This window comes from Grampus griseus (assembly GCF_964374135.1).
Source record: "Grampus griseus genome assembly, chromosome: 1".
Lineage (NCBI taxonomy): Eukaryota > Metazoa > Chordata > Mammalia > Artiodactyla > Delphinidae > Grampus > Grampus griseus.
In genome coordinates this window covers 83,767,172-83,791,763 of record NC_139017.1, presented here as the reverse complement: position 1 = coordinate 83,791,763, position 24,592 = coordinate 83,767,172, and positions in this window count along the sequence as shown.

Here is a 24,592-nt window from a genome sequence, read left to right as displayed (position 1 = left end):
GTAACAGCTACTATGTTGAAAATTAAAACCATAATAATGAGAATACCACTTATTCACAGTCAGTAGAGCACATGCTATGGTTTTTTTTTTTTTTTTTGCGGTACGCGGGCCTCTCACTCTTGTGGCCTCTCCCGTTGCGGAGCACAGGCTCCGGACGCGCAGACTCAGCGGCCATGGCTCACGGGCCCAGCCGCTCTGCGGCATGTGGGATCTTCCCGGACCGGGGCACGAACCCGTGTCCGCTGCATCGGCAGGCGGAGTCTGTGCCACCAGGGAAGCCCCATGCTATAGTTCTTGTTTTCTAGTAGTACAGATGGTTTTGAGCTGATTTTTTCAAAGGCTTTCCAAGCCCTCTTGCAGTTATTGGATCGTGTTTGCTGAAATTTGGCTTTATAGTGTGCAGTCATGAGTTAAGGGAGGAGAAAGAGCCTGACCAGCCCCTACATTATTCTGAGTTATACTTGTTTTCAATGGAACTAAACCAACTGATGTTGAGAGAGATCAAAATTTGGCAGCTTTTCATTTGCTTGATATTTGTAAACAGGCTTTTCTTTAGGGAAAAGAGTTTGGAGAAGGGCAGAGATATTCTCTTTTTTCATACATGTGCAATTTCCTATTTGACCCATGCAAATTAAACATATTAATACTGGTAGACTGTTTGAGTCTGAGACCATATGATAGTGATAGATTGATATACAGACATTTCTATTCCTTGTTCAGTAAGGAAGTGGAGCTGACCTGTACATCTCTCATCTTGTCTTCAGCAAGAAGTACATGGTAACTTTCATGGATTCCCTTTTGTTGATTAAATAGCCAGTGTTTACTGAGTACCTGTTAAGTTCCTGGGCCCTGTTCTTGGTGATAGAAATGCAGTAGTGAATGGATAGTAGTTTCTACTCTTAAGAAGATTGTGGGGGGTGGGGTAGATAGATCATAAACATGTACATATATAGTTTTAATTATCCGTAAGATAAAATCGATAAATGTGGAGAAGATAAAATAGATATTAGTCAATTGTGACGGCATGGGGTATGGTGAGAACTGTTTAGCTAGAGTCAGAGAAGCCTTCACCAAAGAGGTGATATTTGGATTGAGACCTGAAGGATGAGAGGAGGAAACCATGGGAGGACCTGCTGTAAGAGCATTGCCTGTAGAAAGAACCACAAGGTGACAGTAAATCTGGTATGTTCAGGAACAGAAAGGAGGCCACTGGGGCTGAAGAACAGTGAGCCAAGGAGGGAAGAGCAAGAAGAGATAAGGGTGAATAACAGTGGTGAGAGTGGACACCCTTGTCTTGTTCCTGATATTAGAGGAAATGCTTTCAGTTTTTCACCATTGAGAATGATGTTTGCTGTGGATTTGTCCTATATGGCCTTTATTATGTTGAGGTAGGTTCCCTCTATGCCCACTCTCTGGAGAGTTTTTATCATAAATGGGTGTTGAATTTTGTCAGAAGCTTTTCCTGCATCTATTGAGAGGATCATATGGTTTTTATTCTTCATTGTTAATATGGTGTATCACATTGATTGATTTGCATATTTTGAACAATCCTTGCATTCCTGGGATAAATCCCACTTGATCCTGGTGTATGATCCTTTTAATGTGTGGTTGCATTCTGTTTGCTGGTATTTTGTTGAGGACTTTTGTGTCTGTGTTCATCAGTGATATTGGCCTGTAACTTTCTTTTTTTGTGATATCTTTGGTTTTGGTATCAGGGTGATGGTGGCCTCGTAGAATGAGCTTGGTTGTGAAGACATGCACATATTCAAAATGGGAAAAGTCCTCTACTATATAACTGCTCATTAACTGCCATTCATATACCTGATACACATACACTAAATAAATACTGCTCTCAGATTTCAAATACATCTCTTAACAGACCATGGCTTATCATTACTTCTGGTTCTTGCATTTTCATTGTCAAAAGGCAATAGTTTTGAAAACTTTGTTTTTGTTGAAGAAAGGATGACCACTTTCAATTGAAAAGCATTTTCATTTTTTAGATTTATAAGCTCCAATTAAAATGATCAATCCAGTGAATTTTTTCATTTCTACATCATCTGTTTCCTTCTATACACCTTTGTATAAATACCTGCCTTCAGCCTTTATCCACCTATGATCTTTTTTTTTTAATTTGTTTTTTAGTTTTGACTGCATTGGGTCTTCATTGCCGTGTGCGTGCTTCTCATTGCAGTGGCTTCTCTTGTTGCAGAGCACGGGCTCTAGGTGCACAGGCTTCAGTAGTTGTGGTGCACGGGCTTAGTTGCTCCGCGGCATGTGGGATCATCCTGGACCAGGGATCGATCCCGTGTCCCCTACATTGGCAGGCAGATTCTTAGCCACTGTGCCACCAGGGAAGCCCACCTATGATCTTTATCAAGTAAATTTTGCTGCACAGACATCATAAAAGGTGAAAGAATACTGTTACACATCCTTTTAGGTAAATGGGATAGTCCAGGCTCTTTTATTTATGTATTTATTTCATTGAAGTATACTTGATTTACAATGTTGTGTTAATGTCTACTGTATAGCAAAGTGATGCATATATATACATTCTTTTTCATATTCTTTTCCATTATGGTTTATCACAGGATATTGAATATAGTTCCCTTTGCTATACAGTATGACCTTGGTACAGGTTCTTGTTGTAATGTATTGCACAATGAAGTCCTTCTTGTTTAATTGACTATGAATCCCATATTTTCTTTTCGTCCTTAAAAAATATATTGTACACTCATTGCTTCTTAGATTTGAGAAAATTGATTTAAGATATTGTCATCTGAAGAATCATAATCTGAAATTTTACTAGTATCTGCCTGTTCACATTCACCATCTAATAACTGAAGTATCTTTCTCTGTTAGTTTTCTTCTCTTTGCCGTTATGGGTGGAAAGCAAAATATTATGAATTCTCAACTTTACCAGCTTAAAAGTTTGTTAGAATGTGTGCAGTAAAGTGTTTCCAGTCTTACTTTCTCTAAAATTCCCTGTGGATGTCATAATTGTATATTAAACAAACATGTATATCTACACAGTTGCATAAGATTGAACTAAAAATTTAGCTTGAAAAGAAAAAATAAAGCCAAGAAGAATACAAGGATGATATCTCCAGACTTCTTTTTGAAAGATGAGTTAATGCTTTGGGTAATGCAATAGGAAAACTGAAGGATGGTACAGTAGTGCATCATTCTTCCAGTCAATTCCATTATGCTTCCATTCTCTGACTTTTTATTTTTTAATATAGTTGTAAATAATTGACAAGTAAAGATGAAATAATTTTCAGGATGATGAACTATCAAGAGATTTCAAGATAAAGGAAAAACAAGGTCACTGAGGCCACATAATATCTTAGATTTATGAAAGGGTCCACTGGGACCTATATGGTAGTTGCAAGATAAAATGACTTTTATTGTTTTTTTCTTTTTTAAAGTAAAACTTCTCTTTGTTCTTTGGAAGGCATCTAAAAAAAAGTCATAAAATATCAATCCTTACAAATAGAACTGTTCAAAAAAGATACTTGAAAACAAAACTTGGATCTAGTAGATCCTGATGATATTAACAAGGATTAAGTTTGAAATGCTTACTAGACATCCTAGTGGAGCTGTGTACTAGTGGTTGTCTCTCTGAGTCTGGGGCTCTGGGAAGAGATCCAGGCTAGAGATTTCAGTCGCAGAGTCATCAACACATATATGGTATTTGAAGCATTGGGTCTAGATGGGACCGCCTGGGAAAGGAGTATAAATTGAAAAGAGGAAAGCGCCAAGAATAGACATCTGTGGCACCCTAGGCTTGAGAAGCCTGGTGACAGAAAAAGTTACGGAGAATGTGCAAATAGTGAGGTAGGAGCCTGTGGTATCATTTAGAGACGAGTGTTTTCAGTAATCAGTTGGGTCAAAGGACACTGAGAGGTTTTTTGTTTTTTGATTTTGTTTTTTTCAAATGAGATCGGAGAGGTTTGACTATTGGCTTTTTTAAAAATAGGGGTCATTGATGACCTTGAGAGAGATGTTTCATTGAAGTGGTAGAGCCAAAAACCTATTTGTAACGGATTGAATTGAGAAAGTAGAAATAAAAAGTAGAGGCAGCTTTCTCAGTAGATTTTGCTGTAAAGAGGAAGAAGAGAAATGGTAGTTGGTGGGGGTTTCTTTTTAATACACTTTAGGGGATTGAGAGGAATTGGTATCTAGAGTACCTAGAATTGGGGGTGTGAGCCTGGGAGATATTGGTACCTTAAATCAACATATTAAGGCTCTATATTAATATTTTCATATTAATGCACTCTAGCAAGGAGCAGAGCAGCCCTTGCTCAGTCCCCCACCACCACCTTCTCCCCTTTCTTTTTTGATGCTAAAAAATTCTGCTAAGATTTTTACTTACCTTTTGCCTGTTAGAGGCAAAAACACTGAATATTGGCCTGCCTCTCTGACTTTGTGATGCAAATCAAAGGGAAAAATTAAAACCTTTGTTAATCAAATCCCAATTTTCTGGGATACAGTTAATACTTTAAGTGACATTTACCTGCCAGCTAGATTTCCGTATCTTTTGAGACTTGTTGAATTGTAGTAATTGCTATCTAAATGAATGATAAGATGAATTGAAATAGCATTTTATTTAGAATAGTGTAAAATTCAAATTTAGCTATTTTTTCTTGCGTAAATGTTCCTTAGGATTATGAAGAACAAAAGTTCTGAAATATATTTTATGTTTCGTGACATAAATAGTTAAAATGGAGGAAAAGTCTTGTAAACCTTTACTGTAGAAACTGATTTACTAAATATCTATTGAATGGACCAGTTAGAACTTATGCTTAAAATACTAGTTTGAATATTATTGTTTCATTAAAAAATAATTTTTCTCTAGAGAGTGTTACAGTTATATCTAGTGACGTTGACTCTGAAGTTGACTTATTTCACAACTTTTCTTCTTTATCTGCTTTAGATTTGGAATATGATTTTAACAAAATATTTAATTTTGGGGGGTATGTAGTTGTGCCAACTTTATTACTTTATGGTTTAAGGGAATCAAAATATTTTCTTTACAACTTTTCATTTTAATTTCTTATTTTACTTATTCTGCATTAAAATCTTAATCCTCTGTGTTATATGTGATAGCTCAATATTATAAGCCTGCTTAGACAAATAAGACTTTCTGGAACAATTCTAAGTGATATTCCGGGAACTCAATGGAAGTTAAACAACAGATGTCTTTTGGCTCTTGAAATTTTCATGGTTGGCTTCCACTTATATGAGGTTGTTGGATGCAGAAATTATTTAGCATCATCTTCAGAAGTCCCTTCAGACTAATTTCGAAACCTAGTTTCTAAAACTCTCCAAAGAAGCAAGATCTCAAAATTTCTTAACATTGACTGAAGATTCTTTGGTGTTAATGGTAAAATCCTCAATTAAAGTTACTTGAGGTAATGTTTGCCAAACTATTACTTTACATGTTTATGCTCATAAATTTTGTATTTTAACATTTACTTTTAGCCTGTTAGACTGAAGATACAGCTTCTTTGATTCTCCCCTTTTCCCTCTCATTACAATACTGACTTCTTTCTTTCTTAATTTTGCCACAAGTTTAGGGAGAAAAGCCTTCCTGCAACACATCTCTAGTGTCTTGCCATGTTATATCATGGGCTGTAAACACTTTAGGATTTGGTCCCTGCCCAAGACCTGGTCAGTTTCATGTCTTCAGTGATCTTGAGCTAGTTACAGTTTTCCTAATAAATCCTCTGAAGCTCCTGGGCCGTTTCTCATAGTTTTGTTATTCCTTTTACCTGTAATACTGTCTCCCAACTTCTCTGTCTAGCAAATTCCTATTTATTCTTTACATTTCTGCTGATAGTTCACCTCCTCTGTTATGTGTTTCCCTTGGGCAGACTTTGGTGCTACATTTCATTTCATTTGTTTATTTTTGGCCGCGCTGCATGGCTTGCAGGATCTTAGTTCCTGACCAGGGATCGAACCCGTGCTCTCTGCAGTGGAAGTGTGGAGTCCTAACCACTGGAGTGCCATGGAATTCCTGGTGCTACCTTTTAAATGTTCCTACTGTACTTTACAGATGCTTCCACTGTAGAAATCATCAATGTAGTTGTTGCACACTTGTCTCTTTAGACCTGCAGAGTTCAATACAGTCGCTACAAGCCGCAAGTGCTATTGAGCACTTAAAATGTGGCTGCTGCGACTGAGAAACTGAGTATTCTTTTTTCTTTTCTTTTTAAAAATTTATTTTATTGAAGTATAGTTGATTTACAATGTTGTGTTAAGTTCTGCTGCACAGCAAAGTGATGCATATATATACATTCTTTTTCATATTCTTTTCCATTATGGTTTATTACAGGATATTGAATATAGTTCCTTGTGCTGTACAATAGGACCTTGTTGTTTATTGGGAACTGAATTTTAAATTTTATTTAATATAAATTAAATGTAAATAGCCGCATGTGGCTAGTGGCTACTCTATTGGACAACATAGTTCACAGCTTTTGTAGTGTGCCAATAGGATGAAAAAGGGAAGATGTGGGTAAAGATCAGTGTTTCCAATGAAAGTTTAGCTTCTGAATTGAGATGTGCTGTGTGAATTATACTCTGAGTTCTGAAGCCATAGTACCAAAAAAAAAGAATGTAAACTTGTCACTAATAATTTTTTTAATATTGATTATCTATTGAAATGATATAGTTTAAATATAGTGGGTTAGGGCTTCCCTGGTGGCGCAGTGGTTGAGAGTCCGCCTGCCGATGCAGGGGATGCGGTTTCGTGCCCCGGTCTGGGAAGATCCCACATGCCGCGGAGCGGCTGGGCCCGTGAGCCATGGCCTCTGAGCCTGCGCGTCCGGAGCCTGTTCTCCACAGCAGGAGAGGCCACAAGAGTGAGAGGCCCGCGTACTGCCAAAAAATATATATATATATATATATATATATATATATATATATATAGTGGGTTAAATTAAACATATTATTTAAAATAATTTCACCTGTTTCATTTTAGTTTTTTTAAGTGTCCACCAGAAAGTTTACAGTTCTACATTTGGCTCGCCTTTGTGGCTCACATTATATTTCTCTTGGGACAGTGCTGCTCTGTTAGTGAGCGCCTTGCAGGTGAGGAACTTATCTTTTCATTTTTATCACAACTATTACCACACCTTCTATATAGTAAGTGCTTAATAACTAGTTGTTGAATGAATGAAATAAGTAGTCTCTAGAAATTGTAACCATGAGCCTTTTGAGGAATTGAAGCTTTAGATTAAGGCAAGTGATTTTGCAGGTCTTTAGCTGTATGTCTCTTTCATAGTATATTTTGATATATGATTGACACATGATAAACACACACCTGCACATAGAAGGGAAAGACTTGAGACCTAGGAAGACAACAGTAATAACACTTGTTCTGAGTACTTTCTTTAATGGAATTATTAAGTCCTTATAACAGCATCTGTGAGCCAGGTTCTATTAATAATCCCGATTTACAGGAAACTGAGGCAGAAAAATTAAGTAACTTGCTCTAAGACACGAAAATATTAACCCATGTTGTGAATCCTGGCAGTCTGGCTTCATAGTTTGTACTTTTCACCACTATGCTAAGGACATGTGAAGTCATATAATTATGGTCACCCATGATTATTTAATTGTTCCCAAGGTATGAAAGGGTTTATATGAATGAATCCTGGGCAGTATTGGATTTGGGGGACTTATGGTGTTTAGACTCCTTTGCGTTCCTGAAATGAAAAAAATTTGTTCAGGAATTGAAGTCTGCCTTTTAATTACTTTAAGGTTTATTAAAGTTCAGCAATCAAAGTCTTTGTTTTTGTCCATTCAGTATGAACTCTTATATTGTATTTTTAGTGACATTTTTTTCAGCTCACAGAAAAGCATAAAAGTGTTGTCACTGGTAGGGTATAAGTGAAAATTATCATTTGGCTTCTGGGAAACAAGAAAACAAAATGGTCACTTATATACGGGTCCCAGGAATCAACTGCTCAGTGACAGATTTATAGTACTTCTAAGAGGAAGCAAAAAAGCAAGGATATGTTTATTTTCCCTCAGCTTTCTATTAACGTTTCCCACTGAAAATTTTATTTCATATCGATTGAAAATTCAGTATGCTATTATTCTGAATAAATCTTATCAAATGAATAGTCATAAAGCAGCAGGATATAATGTTCAAGGGAAAAGATATGGTTTTTTGTTTTTTCATTTTTAACTTGCTGCCACAAATTCCCATATATGCTGAGTTTGAGGGGTTTTTTCCTTTTTCCTTATTCACATGATTGTTTTCAGTAGTAACATACCCTTTGAGAATTCATACATTTGTAAGGGTATTCTGGAAAACTTAGCTTGAAAAATATGCTGTCAAGACTCAGATGGATTCTAGGTAATAAAATGAATTTACTTGTAGGCATTATCATTTTGCATGAATAAAATAGGTTTATTTCTCTTGCATGCATGAGTCTGGGTTGACAGGCTGTTGAGTTGGGCAGCTCTGTTCCACACTGTCATCCGGGGACCTCATTCTTTTCATCTTGTTCCACCACCCCATAAGGAAGTTGTTGCTCTTGTCTACAAAGATGAATCTGAATTACTACCCCCACGTTCACATTCTAGTCTGTGGGACAAGGGAGAAAACAAGTGGAAGGTGACCAGCTTTTAAAAAATATGCGACCTGGAAGTTACATACAACATTTCATGCCCATATCCTGTTGGCCAGAACTTAGTCACATGGACACATCTATCTGCATATGAGGCCAGGATATGTAGGTGGTATATTTTCAAAAGAAAGAGAAGAATGAGTATTGGAAGATTATCTGCCATGTGAATAATTCCCATTTATTCAGCACCTACTGTATGCTAGACATTGTGCAAGGTGCTTAGTCTGTGTTATCTCATTCAATCCTCATGACTGAGATGCAGAGAGGTTAAATATCTCAGGCTAGGTCATCCAGAAAGTAAGTAGAACACCTGGAATTTGAACTCAAGGTCTGTCAGACTCTCAAAGATCATGTGGTTTCTACCACACATGCCTGAGAGATTAATTAGATTAGTTAGAAGAAGGGATCAAGATTTTTGACCCAAGCAACTGGGAAGATTGTGCTGTCATTAACAGAGACAAGAAAATCAAACGATTTCTAGTGGGTTGATCAGGAATTTACCTCAGGGCATTTTGAGTTTAAGATACCTGTTTATATCCAAGTGAAGATTGGGAGCAGGCAATTGTATATGTGAGCCTTGAATTCAGGGTAAATGGTTTGGCTGAAGACATTAATCTGGTAGGTGCCAGTTTAGAAATGATAGTTAAAACAATTAAGGGAATGAGTATAGATAAAGAGGCTCAAAGACTTTGCCCTGGGCCATTCCATCCTTAAAAGATCTGGGAGATGAAGAGGAATTAGAAAAGATGGCTTTCATAGATGAATTTTTATTCCTCTCATTAGATTTCTTAGGGTGTCTCTGTCTCTGTCTTTTGCACACAAAAGCAGAATGTCCCACTCTGTACTCCCTAATGTAACTTTTTTTTTTTCTTTCCTAATGTAACTTTTGAATCCAGTAGCAAACCTTTTATCATCCTAAGAATCATGGATATGTTTAGCCATTGTCTTTGAGGTTGGAAGCATCACCAGAAGTACCTGGCCCAAGAAAGTCAGGAAGAAGAGGCTCCATTCTCAATATACTACTATTTCATAGAATCAGAATCTGAAAGTGGGCTCTTAACCTACTGATTGATACCCGGTTTTGTATTGTCACTACCTTCATCCATATTACTTAAGTAATATACATCTTATCTCCTCTTTCCTTTTCTGGCACTGTTCTTTCTGATTGCTTGCTTGTTTTTGTTTTGTTTTGTTTTTAATTTTCCTAGTTTCCTGCAGTAATTTTCTATTTAGTAACGCATATTACTTTCTAGAAGTGTGCATCTCAGCACAGAATATACAAGGGTTCAGATACACTTTTTAGAGGATCTGTACTTACTTTATCCCCCAAAGCTTATAAGCTTGTAAGCCTACTTAGGTCTGCCTTTGTAGTTCACCATCTAAATCTGTTTCTATATATCTTGATTGTTTAGGTAGAGGCGTTATTCTAAAATAATGAACACCACACACTGAAAGAAACAAATGGATGAGTTTCACAATAGATAAATTCAATTATGTTAGCAATTTAAATCACTTTATAAAACTTGGAGTTTTGAACTAATCAGGAATATAGGTTTTTGAAAAAGAGAAACAAACTTCTATCCTGATCATTAAGTCTTTCATTTAGTGCACCTGAAGCTGGTGGCATGCACTTTGTTATTGTTATTTGGCAAATTCCTCACTTTTATAATATATATAACCCAAATCTCTCATTCCTATTTTTTTCCAGAATAAACCCAGCGTTTTCAATAGAATCCCATTAATTACCTGTACAACAAACCTAATTCTATATTTATATTAGTTTTCAGTTGCTGCTATAACAAATCACCACAAATTTAGTGGCTTAACACAGATTTATTATCTTTCAGTTTTATAGTTCAGAAGTCCAACACAGGTCTCACTGGACTAAAATCAAGGTGTCACAGGGCTGCCTTCCTTTCTGGAGAGTCTAGGAGAAAACTCATTTCCTTGCTATTCAGGTGTTGGCAGAATTCAGCCTCTTGAAGTTGTGGAACTGAGATCTCATTTTCTTGCTGGATGTCAGATGAGGGCTATTCCCAGTTTCTAGAAACCGCCCACATTCCTTGGCTCATGGCCACCTTCCTTCATTTTCAAAGCCAGCAACAGTAGGTTGAGTTGCTCTTAGGGTTTGAAAATCTCCTCCTTCTTCAGTTTCATTTCTCTCTGGCCTAGCAAGTTAAAGTTCTCTGCTTTTACGGACTCATGTGATTAAATTGGGCCCATTGGGATAATCCAGGATAATCTCAACATCTCAAGGTTCATACTCTCTCTCTTTTTTTTTTTTTGCGGTTCGCGGGCCTCTCACCGTTGTGGCCTCTCCCGTTGCGGAGCTCAGGCTCCGGACGCGCAGGCGCAGTGGCCATGGCTCACAGGCCTAGCCGCTTCGCGGCATGTGGGATCTTCCCGGACCGGGGCACGAACCCGTGTCCCCTGCATCGGCAGGTGGACTCTCAACCACTGCGCCAACAGGGAAGCCCCTCAAGGTTCATACTCTTAATCACATCCGCAAAATCCCTTTTGTCATGTAAAGTAGCATAGTCCCAGGTTGATGGAGGAGGGGGAGTTAGGGCATGAACATCTCGGGGGAGGGGGAAAATTATTCTGCCTATTACACCATTTCTAATATTTATATATTTCTAAATAGAAAGGAAAGTATAATTTGGAAAGTATAATTTGGCTTTCAGCAGTAACAAATAATTTAGACAAACTCTTTCTCATTTCTCTTTTTCCCCCCTCATTTCCTTTAACAGTATGATTTCGATCCTTTGAAATTTAGTTTAGAATTTGAAAAGAGATTAATCTATGTGACAGGTACTCAATCTCAATATAACTTATTTTATCTAAGTCACAATATTTCCAATTCTCTATTTATTTAACTGTGATACTCAGGAGACAGGAGAGAAAGGCTTTAATATTGGCAGTGACAGTGATGGTGATTATGATGCTGAACCTTTGAAGGTCTCAGTTTCCTTTTCATACTTATGAAAGCTCTCTTGTAGTCTTTTGAAAATTATCTTAATTGCTAAGATGTATGAGAGTTTCACTTTGAGTTCAGGTTATTCTACCCATTTTTTAACCCTATTCTTATTCTCTAACTGAATCTTGTAATTTATATGGAAAAGAATATATATTTGTGAATTGACAGCATGGTTATAAACGTGAAGCCTTTTCTGAATTGCTTTGTCAGTGTCAGAAACAAGAATATCTAGGATCTTTTTCTCATACTTTCCCTACCCTTTTAAAAGATTATTGGAAAAGTTAACTGTGCCTCATATTTTACATATGGGAATGCCACTTTAATATGAAAGCAAGCTGATACTGATATTTACATATGAGAGCTGTCCGTAGTAACTGACTTCTGATGTTATTTCTTCTTAGGGAAGTTTAGATAAATTCTATTGTACTACTAAATAAAAGTATCAGTGCCACAAAGCTCTGTTTTTTGAAAAATATCTAAAAGATCTAAAGGCATGAAATGAATATTGTTGGGGTTGGGGTGGACTTTGAATGTATTTATTTTTCTCCAACTTTTTATTTTGAAAAAATCAAACCTCACCATAGTTGCAAGAATAGTACAACAAACCCTGTATGACCTTCACCTGTATTCACTGATAGTTAATATGTTGCTGCATTTGTGCACATGCTCTTTTTTTTTCTCTGTAACATATGTGTGTGTATGTATATCTATATCTAGATATAGGTACAGATTTTTTTCTTTCTGAATCATTCAGAGTTTTTTGCAGATGTTTCCATTTCAAATAGTTCAGTATGTATCTTACTCAGGAAATTTAACATTGATGCAATACTATTATATATTATATAGTTCATATTTTAATTTCCCCAGTTTTCAGATTCTGAAGTAGCAAATAATTTTAAAAGGGCATTTATTACTTTGCAAATTGGAAAATCACTTTGAAAAATCTGTAGTTTTAAAGATTTATCATGTGGGAACCATGGCAAATTCTAAAAGAATGTGCTGGAGTACAGTTCTAAGCCAGAGAGAATTCAAGATATGAATTTTCAATAGAGTTTTGGGCATCAAAACTATCCATAAATGATGTGAGATCCTAAACTCTGTACTTTTGATGTTTTCTTATAATTTATATATTTTATTGAGAAGATAAAAACCGGAGGTGTCTGAAGTCTTGAGATGTGGAGTAGGTTTCTTGTCAAGTTATCTTCTAACTCTAAAGTTCTGTGTCTTTCAATAATTTAATAGATATTAACTATCTGTTACACATGTAACATTGTGCTGGGTACTCTAGGAAATGTAAAGGTAACCCTTGATCTCTAAGAATTCAAGGAAAGTAAGAAGTTACACACAAAGAAGTGAATGAAAGTAAACTATATGAAGAACAGTAAGATATAATATATATATATTAACAAAATGCAATGAAAATTCAGAAACAGAAGAAACTGAGCTGGATGGTAGGACGAGAACAGATAGGTTTCACTGAGTTGTAAATATTTGTTAACAGAAATTCACGGTTTCTAGTATAATTTCCTGTTTATATAAAAATTTTAACTGGAACTAACAGCATTAATAAGCATAAGACAGTGTGTAACTCAGTTAGATTAACTGAACAAAAACAGGGGGAAACTCATGTGTATGTAAATAAAAATGACCATCACAGTTTTTAATGAAAAGAATACATTATAATAAATTTAAGCATGGAAAAATAGAAATTAAAAAGAAAACTATCACCCATAGCCACCTCATTCAAAGATAATCCTACTGACATTTCACTCTATTTTCTTTCCATAATTTTTTCGGTGTTGTCTATTTATATTTGATCTTGCCACATATAAATTGTAGTATTCTGCTTCAAATTATATAACAATCCTTTTTTAATGGCTACATAATACTACATTGAGTGGTTGTGGCATATATTTACTAAAGCATTCCCTTATTGTGGAGCAAAAGAATTCATTCTATGTAAGAGTAAACAACTGCAGAAATAGTAAAGTTATGATAAAGAGAGAACAAACGTTTCCTTGAAAGGATCTACCTTAATTTTTTATCCTGATAATTCATCACACCAAATGTTTTACTTGTTATTTCTCTCGCTAATTTGTGGCTATTTTAACTGACCTCTATTTAAGCTTTTCATTAGATCTTGTCTAGAAAAGTCAATGCTTCATTGACTATTGGGAAGGATTATTTTGTATATAATTTCAAATATTTATAAAATATTTATTAAAATGGCAAAAGGCATAAGAAGCAAATGAAAAGTTGTTGGCACACTGGCAAAATTAGAAGAATTTTATTACAACTAGTAAAAATCTAGAAAAATTAAAACTTTGTTTTGTATTTAATTGGTAGCTCATACATATGGTGCTAAACAGAAGAAAGTCTCTTACCCTCATCACTTCTCAGTTCCCTTTTTAGTAGGTGGTTATTATTACTGGATTCTTGTGTTCTTGTCTCTTGCCTCTTTAAAGTCTTTTCTCCACAGAGACTTTGCAACTCTTTCTTTTCAAAACGTTAGCTGATTGTCTCATGACCCTGCTTAGAACTCTCCAATGGCTTCTCATAACACTTTGGATAAAATATAGAGTTCTTACCATGGCTTACAAATTCCTACATGGTCTGCCCTGGTTACTTCTCTGACCATAGCTGCTACCACTTTCTCCATGCTTTCTGAGTTTCAGCCTTAACTTCCTTGAATATACAAAGAACACTCTAGCCTGAGGTCCTCTCCTCTTATTTTCCCTCTGCCAGAAACAACCTCCATATATGCACATGATTGTCCATATATAAACTCTTCCCTTGAGAGATTGGTTCAAGATGGCAGAGTAGAAGGACCTGCTCTCACTCCCTCTTGTGAGAGCACCAGAATCACAACTAACTGTTGAATAGTCAACAACAGGAAGACACTGAGACTCACCAAAAAAGATATCCCGCATCCAAGGACAAAGGAGAAGCCACAATGAGATGGTAGGAGGGGCGCAATCACAATAAAATCAAATCCCGTAACTGCTGGGTGGGTGACTCACAAACTGGAGAACACTTATACCACAGAAGTCCACCCACTGGAGTGAAGGTTCTGAGCCCCACATCAGGCTTCCCAACCTGGGGGTTGGCAATGGGAGGAGGAATTCCTAGAGAATCAGACTTTGAAGGCTAGTGGGATTTGATTGCAGGACTTCGACAGGACTGGGGGAAGCAGAGACTCCACTCTTGGAGGGCACCCACAAAGTAGTGTGCACATCGGTACACAGGAGAAGGAGCAATGACCCCAGGGGAGACTGAACCAGACCTACCTGCTGGTGTTGGAGGGTCTCCAGCAGAAGTGGGGGGTGGCTGTGTCTGACCGTGAGGACAAGGACACTGGCAGCAGAAGTTCTGGGAAGCACTCCTTGGCGTGAGCCCTCCCAGAGCCCCCATCAGCCCCACCAAAGAGCCGAGGTAGGCTCCAGTGTTGGGTCACCCCAGGCCAAACAACCAACAGGGAGGGAACCCAGCCCCACCCATCAGCAGACAAGTGGATTAAAATTTTACTGAGCTCTGCCCACCAGAGCAACAGCCAGCTTTACCCACCACCAGTCCCTCCCATGAGAAAACTTGCACAAGCCTCTTAGCTAGCCTCATCCATCAGAGGGCACACAGCAGAATCAAGAAGAACTACAATCCTGCAGCTTGTGGAAAAAAAATGACATTCACAGAAAGATAGACAACATGAAATGGCAGAGGTCTATTTACCAGATAAAGGAACAAAACACCAGAAAACAACTAAATGAAGTGGAGAGAGACAACCTTCCAGAAAAAGAATTCAGAATAATGATAGTGAAGATGATCCAGGGCCTTGGAAAAAGCATGGAGGCAAAGATTGAGAAGATGCAAGAAATGTTTACCAAAGACCTAGAAGATTTAACAAACAGAGATGAACAGAACAATAACTGAAATGAAAAATACACTAGAAGGAATCAACAGCAGAATAACTGAGGCAGAAGAACGGATAAGTGACCTGGAAGACAGAATGGTGGAATTCACTGCTGCAGAACAGAATAAAGAAAAAAGAATGAAAAGAAATGAAGACAGCCTAAGAGACCTCTGGGACAACATTAAACGCAACAACATTCGCATTATAGGAGTCTAGAAGGAGAAGAGAGAGAGAAAGGACCCGAGAAAATATTTGAAGAGAGTATAGTCGAAAAATTCTCTAACGTGGGAAAGGAAATAGCCACCCAAGTCCAGGAAGCGCAGCGAGTCCCATAAAGGATAAACCCAAGGAGAAACACACTGAGACACATAGTAATCAAATTGGCAAAAATAAAGACAAAGAAAAATTATTGAAAGCAGCAAGGGAAAAACAACAAATAACATACAAGGGAACTCCCATAACGTTGACAGCTGATTTCTCAGCAGAAACTCTACAAGCCAGAAGGGAGTGGCATGACATACTTAAAGTGATGAAAGGGAAGAACATACAACCAAGGTTACTCTACCTGACAAGGATCTCATTCAGATGCGATGGAGAAATCAAAAGCTTTACAGACAAGCAAAAGCTAAGAGAATTCACTGCCAAACCAGCTCTACAACAAATGCTAAAAGAACTTCTCTAACTGGGAAACATAAGAGAAGAAAAAGACCTACAAAAACAAACTAAAACAGTTAAGAAAATGGTACTAGGAACATACATATTGATAATTACCTTAAACGTGAATGGATTAAATGCTCCAACCAAAAGACAGAGGCTCGCTGAATGGCTGCAAAAATAAGACCCATATATATGCTGTCTACAAGAGACCCACTTCAGACCTAGGGACACATACAGACTGAAAGTGAGGGGATGGAAAAATATTCCATGCAAATGGAAATCAAAAGAAAGCTGGAGTAGCAATACTCATATCAGATAAAATAGACTTTAAAATAAAGAATGTTACAAGAGAAAAGGAAGGACACTACATAAGGATCAAGGGATCAATCCAAGAAGAAGATATAACAATTATAAATATATATGCACCCAACATAGGAACACCTCAATACATAAGGCAACTGCTAACAGCTCTAAAAGAGGAAATCGACTGTAACACAATAATAGTGGGGGACTTTTACACCTCACTTACACCAATGGACAGATCATCCAAACAGAAAATTAATAAGGAAACAACCTTTAAATGACACAATAGACCAGGTAGATTTAATTCATATTTATAAGACATTCCATCCAGAAACAGCAGATTGCACTCTCTTCTCAAGTGTACATGGAACATTCTCCAGGATAGATCACATCTTGGGTCACAAATCAATCCTCAGTAAATTTAAGAAAATTGAAATCATATCAAGCATCTTTTCCAACCACAATGCTATGAGCTTAGAAGTAAATTACAGGGGAAAAAATGTAAAAAACACAAACACATGGAGGCTAAACAGTATGTTACTAAATAACCAAGAGATCACTGAAGAAATCAAAGAGGAAATGAAAAAATACCTAGAGAAAAATGACAATGAAAACACAACAATCCAAAACCTATGGGATGCAGCAAAAGCAGTTCTAAGAGGGAAGCTTATAGCAATACACGCCTACCTCAAGAAACAAGAAAAATCTCAAATAAAAAGTCTAACCTTACACCTAAAGGAACTAGATAAAGAAGAACAAACAAAATCCGATGTTACCAGAAGGAAAGAAATCATAAAGATCAGAGCAGAAATAAATGAAATAGAAACAAAGAACACTGTAGCAAAGTTCGATAAAACTAAAAGTTGGTTCTTTGAGAAGATAAACAAAATTGATAAACCATTAGCCAGACTCATCAAGAAAAAGATGGAGAGGACTCAAATCAATAAAATTAGAAATGAAAAAGGAGAAGTTACAACAGACACTGCAGAAATAAAAAGCATCCTAAGAGACTACTACAAGCAACTCTATGCCAATATAATGGACAACCTGGAAGAAATGGACAAATTCTTAGAAAGGTATAACCTTCCAAGACTGAACCAGGAAGAAATGGAAAATATGAACAGACCAATCAGAAGTAATGAAATTGAAACTGGGATTAATAATCTTCCAACAAACAAAAGTCCAGACCAGATGGCTTCACAGGAGAATTCTATCAAACATTAAGAGAAGAGCAAATACCCATCCTTCTCAGACTCTTCCAAAAAATTGCAAAGGAAGGAACACTCCGAAACTCATTTTATGAGGCCACCATCACCCTGATACCAAAACCAGACAAAGATAGTACAAATAAAGAAAATTACAGACCAATATCACTGATGAATATAGTTGCAAAAATCCTCAACAGAATGCTAGCAAACTGAATCCAACAGCACATTAAAAGGGTCATACACCATGAACAAGTGGGGTTTATCCCAGGGATGCAAGGATTCTTCAATATATGCAAATCAATCAGTGTAATGCACCATATTAACAAATTGAAGAATCAAAACCATATAATCATCTCAATAGATGAATAAAAAGCTTTTGACAAATTCAACACCCATTTATGATAAAAACTCTCCAGAATGTAGACATAGACAGAACCTACCTCAACATAATAAAGGCCATATATGAAAACCCCACAGAAATTATCATTCTCAATGGTGAAAAACTGAAAGCATTTCCTTCTAATGTCAGGAACAAGACGAGGATGTCCACTCTCACCACTCTTATTCAACATACTTTTGGAAGTCCTAGCCACGGCAATCAGAGAAGAAAAAGAAATAAAAGGAATTCAAATCGGAAAAGAAGAAGTAAAACTGTCACTGTTTGCAGATGACATGATACTATACATAGAGAATCCTAAAGATGCCACCAGAAAACTACTAGAGCTAATCAATGAATTTGGTAATGTTGCAGGATACAAAATTAATGCACAGAAATCTCTTGCATTCCTATACATTAATGATGAAAAATCTGAAAGAGAAATTAAGGAAACACACCCGTTTAGCACTGCAAAAAAAAGAATAAAATACCTAGGAATAAACCTACCTAGGGAGACAAAAGACATGTATGCAGAAAACTATAAGACACTGATTAAAGAAATTAAACATGATACAAACAGATGGAGAGATATACCATGTTTTTGGATTGGAAGAATCAATATTGTGAAAATGACTATACTTCCCAAAGGAATATACAGATGCAATGCAATCCCTATCAAATTACCAATGGCATTTTTTGCAGAACTAGAACAAAAAATCTTAAAATTTGTATGGAGACACAAAAGACATCAAATAGCCAAAGCTGTCTTGAGGGAAAATAATGGAGCTGGAGGAATCAGACTCCCTGACTTCAGACTATACTACAAATCTACAGTAATGAAGACAATATGGTACTGGCACAAAAACAGAAATATAGATCAATGGAACAGGATAGAAAGCCCAGAGATAATCCCATGCACCTATGGTCAACTAATCTATGACAAAGGAGGCAAGGATATACAACGGAGAAAAGACAGTCTCTTTAGTAAGCCGCAAAAACTGGATAGCTACATGTAAAGGAATGAAATTAGAACACTCCCTAACACCATATAAAAAAATAAACTCAAAATGGATTCAAGACCTAAATATAAGTCCGGCCACTATTAAACTCTTAGAGGAAAACATAGGAAGAACACTCTTTGACATAAATTTAGCAAGATCTTTGTTGATTCACCTCCTAGAGTAATGGAAATAAAAACAAAAAAAAACAAATGGGACCTAATGAAACTTCAGAGCTTTTGCACAGCAAAGGAAACCATAAACAAGACCAAAAACCCTCAGAATGGGAGAAAATATCTGCAAACCAATCAGTGGACAAAGGATTAATCTCCAAAATATATAACAGCTCATGCAGCTCAATATCAAAACAAATAACCCAATAAAAAAATGGACAGAAGACCTAAATAGACATTTCTCCAAAGAAGATATACAGATGGCCAAGAAGCACATGAAAAGCTGCTCAACATCACTAATTATTAGAGAAATGCAAATCAAAACTACAATGAGGTATCACCTCACACCAGTTAGAACGGGCATCGTCAGAAAATCTACAAACAGCAAATGCTGGATAGGGTGTGGAGAAAAGGGAACCCTCTTGCACTGTTGGTGGGAATTGTAAATTGATACAGCCACTATGGAGAACAATATGGAGGTTCCTTAAAAAAACTAAAAACAGAATTACCCTGTGACCCAGCAATCTCACTACTGAGCATATACCCAGAGAAAACCATAATTCAAAAAGACCCATGCACCTCAGTATTCACTGCAGCACTGTTTACGATAGCCAGGTCATGGAAGCAACCTAACTGCCCGTTGACAGACAAATGTATAAAGAAGATGCGGTACATATATGCAATGGAATATTACTCAGCCATAAAATGGAACCAAATTGTGTCATTTGTAGAGACATGGATGGACCTAGAGACTGTCAGAGTGAAGTCAGTCAGAAAGAGAAAGAAATATCATATATTAACGCATATATGTGGAACCTAGAAAAATGGTACAAATGAACCAGTTTGTAATCAAATTGACAAAGACAAAGTATTAAAAACAACAAGGGAAAAATGACAAATAACATACAAGGGAACTCCTATAAGGTTAACAGCTGATTTCCCAGCAGAAACTCTACAATCCAGAAGGGAGTGGCACGTTATATTTAAAGTGATGAAAGGGAAGAACCTACAACCAAGATTACTCTAACCAGCAAGGATCTAATTGAGATTTGACAAAGAAATCAAAAGCTTTCCAGACAAGCAAAAACTAAGAGAATTCAGCACCACCAAACCAGCTCTACAACCAATGCTAAAGGAACTTCTCTAAGTGGGAAACACAAGTGAAGAAAAGGACCTACAGAAAGAAACCAAAACAGTTAAGAAAATGGTAATAGGAACATACATATCGATAATTACCTTAAATGTGAATGGATTAAATGCTCCAACCAAAAGACACAGCATCGCTGAATGGATATAAATATAAGACCCATATATATGCTGTCTACAAGAGACCCACTTCAGACCTAGGGACAGATACAGACTGAAAGTGAGGGGATGGAAAAAGATATTCCATGCAAACGGAAATCAGATGAAAGCTGGAGTAGCAATGCTCATCTCAGATAAAATAGACTTTAAAATAATGTTATAGGAGGCAAGGAAGGACACTACATAAGGATCAAGGAATCAATCTAAGAAGAAGATATAACAATTATAAATATATATGCACCCAAAATAGGAGCACCTCAATACCTAAGGCAAATGCTAACAGCTATAAAAGAGGAAATTGACAGTAACGTGATAGGGGGGACTTTAACACCTCACTTACACCAACGGACAGATCATCCAGACAGAAAATTAATAAGGAAACACAAGCTTTAAGTGACACAATAGATCAGTTAGATTTAATTGATATTTATAGGGCATTCCATCGGAAAACAGCAGATTACACTCTCTTCTCAAGTGCATATGGAACATTCTCCAGGATAGATCACATCTTGGGTCACAAATCAAGCCTTGGTAAATTTAAGAAAATTGAAATCATATCAAGCGTCTTTTCTGACCACAATGCTATGAGCTTAGAAATAAATTATAGGGGAAAAAAACACAAACACATGGAGGCTAAACAATACATTACTAAATAACCAAGAGTTCACTGAAGAAATCAAAGAGGAAATCAAAAAATACCTAGAGACGAATGAGAACGAAACCACGATGATTCAAAACTTATGTAATGCAGCAAAAGCAGTTCTAAGAGGGAAGTTTATAGCAATACAAGCCTACCTCAAGAAACAAGAAAAATCTCAAATAAACAATCTAACCTTACACCTAAGGAAACTAGAGAAAGAAGAACAAACAAAACGCAAAGGTAGTAGAAGGAAAGAAATCCTAAATATCAGAGCAGAAATAAATGAAAGAGAAACAATGAAAACAATAGCAAAGATCAGTAAAGCTAAAAGCTGGTTCTTTGAGAAGATAAACAAAATTGATAAACCTTTAGCCAGACTCATCAAGAAAAATAGGGCGAGGCCTCAAATCAATGAAATAAGAAATGAAAAAGGAGAAGTTACAATGGACAACACAGAAATACAAAGCATCCTAAGAGATTACTACAAGCAACTCTATGCCAATATAATGGACCACCTGGAAGAAATGGACAAATGGACAAATTCTTAGAAAGGTATAACCTTCCAAGACTGAACCAGGAAGAAATAGAAAATATGAACAGACCAATCACAAGTAATGAAATTGAAACTGTGATTAAAAATCTTCCAACAAACAAAAGTCCAGGGCCAGATGGCTTCACAAGTGAATTCTTTCAAACATTTAGAGAAGAGCTAACACCCATCCTTCTCAAATTCTTCCAAAAAATTGCAGAGGAAGGAACACTCTATGAGGCCACCATCACCCTGATACCATATCCAGACAAGGATACTACAAAAAAAGAAAATTACAGACTGATATCATTGATGAATATAGATGAAAAAAAATAAAGTTTAGCTGGGTCTGCCATCATCTGAAGGCTTTATTGGGGTTGGGAGTTCTGCATTTAGGATGGCTCACTTCTCATGGCTGGCAAATTTATGCCAGCTGTTGGCAGGAGACCTCAGTTCTTCACCAGATGGTTCTCTCTATAGGGCTGCTGAGTGTTCATCTGGCTTTCCCCAGAACAGGTGACGCCAGAGAGAGAAAGGGGGAAATCACAAATTATGTTATGATTTAGCTTTAGAAATCATACTCTGTCATTTTCAAAATATTTTAATGGTCACACAGAGCAGCCCTATTTAATGTAGGGTTGAGGAACACTTCACACATTGAATACTAAAAGGCAGTAATCATTGGGGGGCCATATTGGTGGGATTTGTAATAAGTGTATTTAAGTTTTGCTATTATTATAGATGGCCAGAAAATATTTGATTGAATGCACAGGGGCATAAATATTAATTTTATTGATGTTATTGTTAATGTTTGCATGGTATGTCTTTCATCCTTTAATTTTTAGCTTCTCTATATCTTATTATTTAAGGTGGTCTTTTGTGAGCAGCATATATTTTTGTTTTTAATTCAGTGAGATTATTTGTGTTTTAATTGAATATTTAGTCCATTTACATTTAACGTGATAACATATATTTCAGTTTAAATTTTGAAATTATTTTTTATTTGTTCTACTTGGTCTCGGCCATTTTCTTTCCTTTCTTGTCTCCTTTTGGATTATTTTTTTATTCCATTTTATCCTGTAAACCTGTTATATATTCTTTCACTATTGTTTTAGTGACTTCCTAGAGGTTACAACATGCATTTTTGAGTTATAAAAGTCTAATATCAGTGCCTGCTTTTATCATTTCCTGGACAATGCAAGCACCTTGGAATACTTTGACTGCATTTATCACTCTTCTGCCTTTGTGCTGTTCTTATAGTGAATTTAGATTCTCTGTATATTTTAAACTCCACAAGACATAATTTTTATTGTTTTATATAATTGTTGAGATTTGCCCATATTTTTATTCTTTCCATTGATCTACATTCTCATTGTATTTCCCTGCTTCTCTTTAGGCCTATTTTTCTTTTGCTAGAAGAACTCCCTTTAGTGAAATTCTGCTGATCATAAATTCCTTTGATTTTTATTTGTTCAGAAGTACCTTTATTTCTCCTCCTTTTTTGTGTGTGTGTGTTACGCGGGCCTCTCACTGTTGTGGCCTCTCCTGTTGCGGAGCACAGGCTCCGGACACACAGGCTCAGTGGCCATGGCTCACGGGCCCAGCCACTCCGTGGCATGCAGGATCTTCCCGGACCGGGGCACGAACCCGTGTCCCCTGCATTGGCAGGCGGACTCTCAACCACTGCGCCACCAGGGAAGCCCTCTCCTCCATTTTTTTTTTTTTTTTTGCGGTACACGGGCCTCTCACTGTTGTGGCCTCTCCCATTGCGGGGCACAGGCTCCGGACGCGCAGGCTCAGCGGCCATGGCTCACGGGCCCAGCCGCTCCGCGGCATGTGGGATCCTCCCGGACCGGGGCACGAACCCGTGTCCCCTGCATCAGCAGGCGGACTCTCAACCGCTGCGCCACCAGGGAAGCCCTCTCCTCCATTTTTGAAGAGTATTTTTACTGAGTATAGAATTTAGGTAGGGCATTATTTTATTTCGGCTCTTTAAAGGTTTTATTTGGTTGTTTTCTGACTTCCACTTTCTGATGAGAAGTAGAAGTTGAGTTGCTCTTTTGAAGGTAATACTTTGCTGCTTTTAAGAGTTTCTCCACCTCTTTTTAGCAATTTAAATATGGTATGCCTAAAAGTATGGTTTTCTTTGTATTGTTAGTCATTTTTGATGTCCATATTGCTTCTTGAATCTATAGCTTGATGTCTAGTTTGGGGAAATTCTCAGCTGCTGTGTATTACAGCAGCTTCTGTTATACAGAAGCTTCTATTATACATTGCTTCTGTTACAGTCTCTCCTCTTCTCTGGGACTACAGTCTCATCTGTTAGAACTTTTTACCCTGTCTCACATGCTCATACACTCATTGCCATATTTTCTAACCTTTTTTTCACCCTGTGAATTTTTTTCTGAATTTGCTTCCAGTTCACTGATTTTTTTCTCCCGTTCTGTTGAACCTGCTTGTGAACCCAGTCATTAAGTTCTTAATTTTATTTACTGTCTTTCTCACTTGTAGAGTTTTCATTTGAGTATTCCTTCCAACTTTTTATTTTAAAAAATTTTCAAAGTGAAAATTTAAATAAGAGAACGATCAATATTTGTATATGCTCTCTCTGAATTTATCAGTTGAATACATTTTGCCACATTTGTTTTATCTCTGTATATAAATTTTTCCCCTCTGACCATTTGAGACTAAATTGCAGACAATGTGACTATTCTTCCCTAAATATTTTATGACTCTTTTTTCCTAAAAACTTTAGCAGATATTTCACAAGAACAAGGACTTTTACTACATAAATGTAATATAATTATCACACTCTAGAATTTAATACAGATATAACATTTATATAATACAAAGTCCATATTTAAATTTTTCCAAATG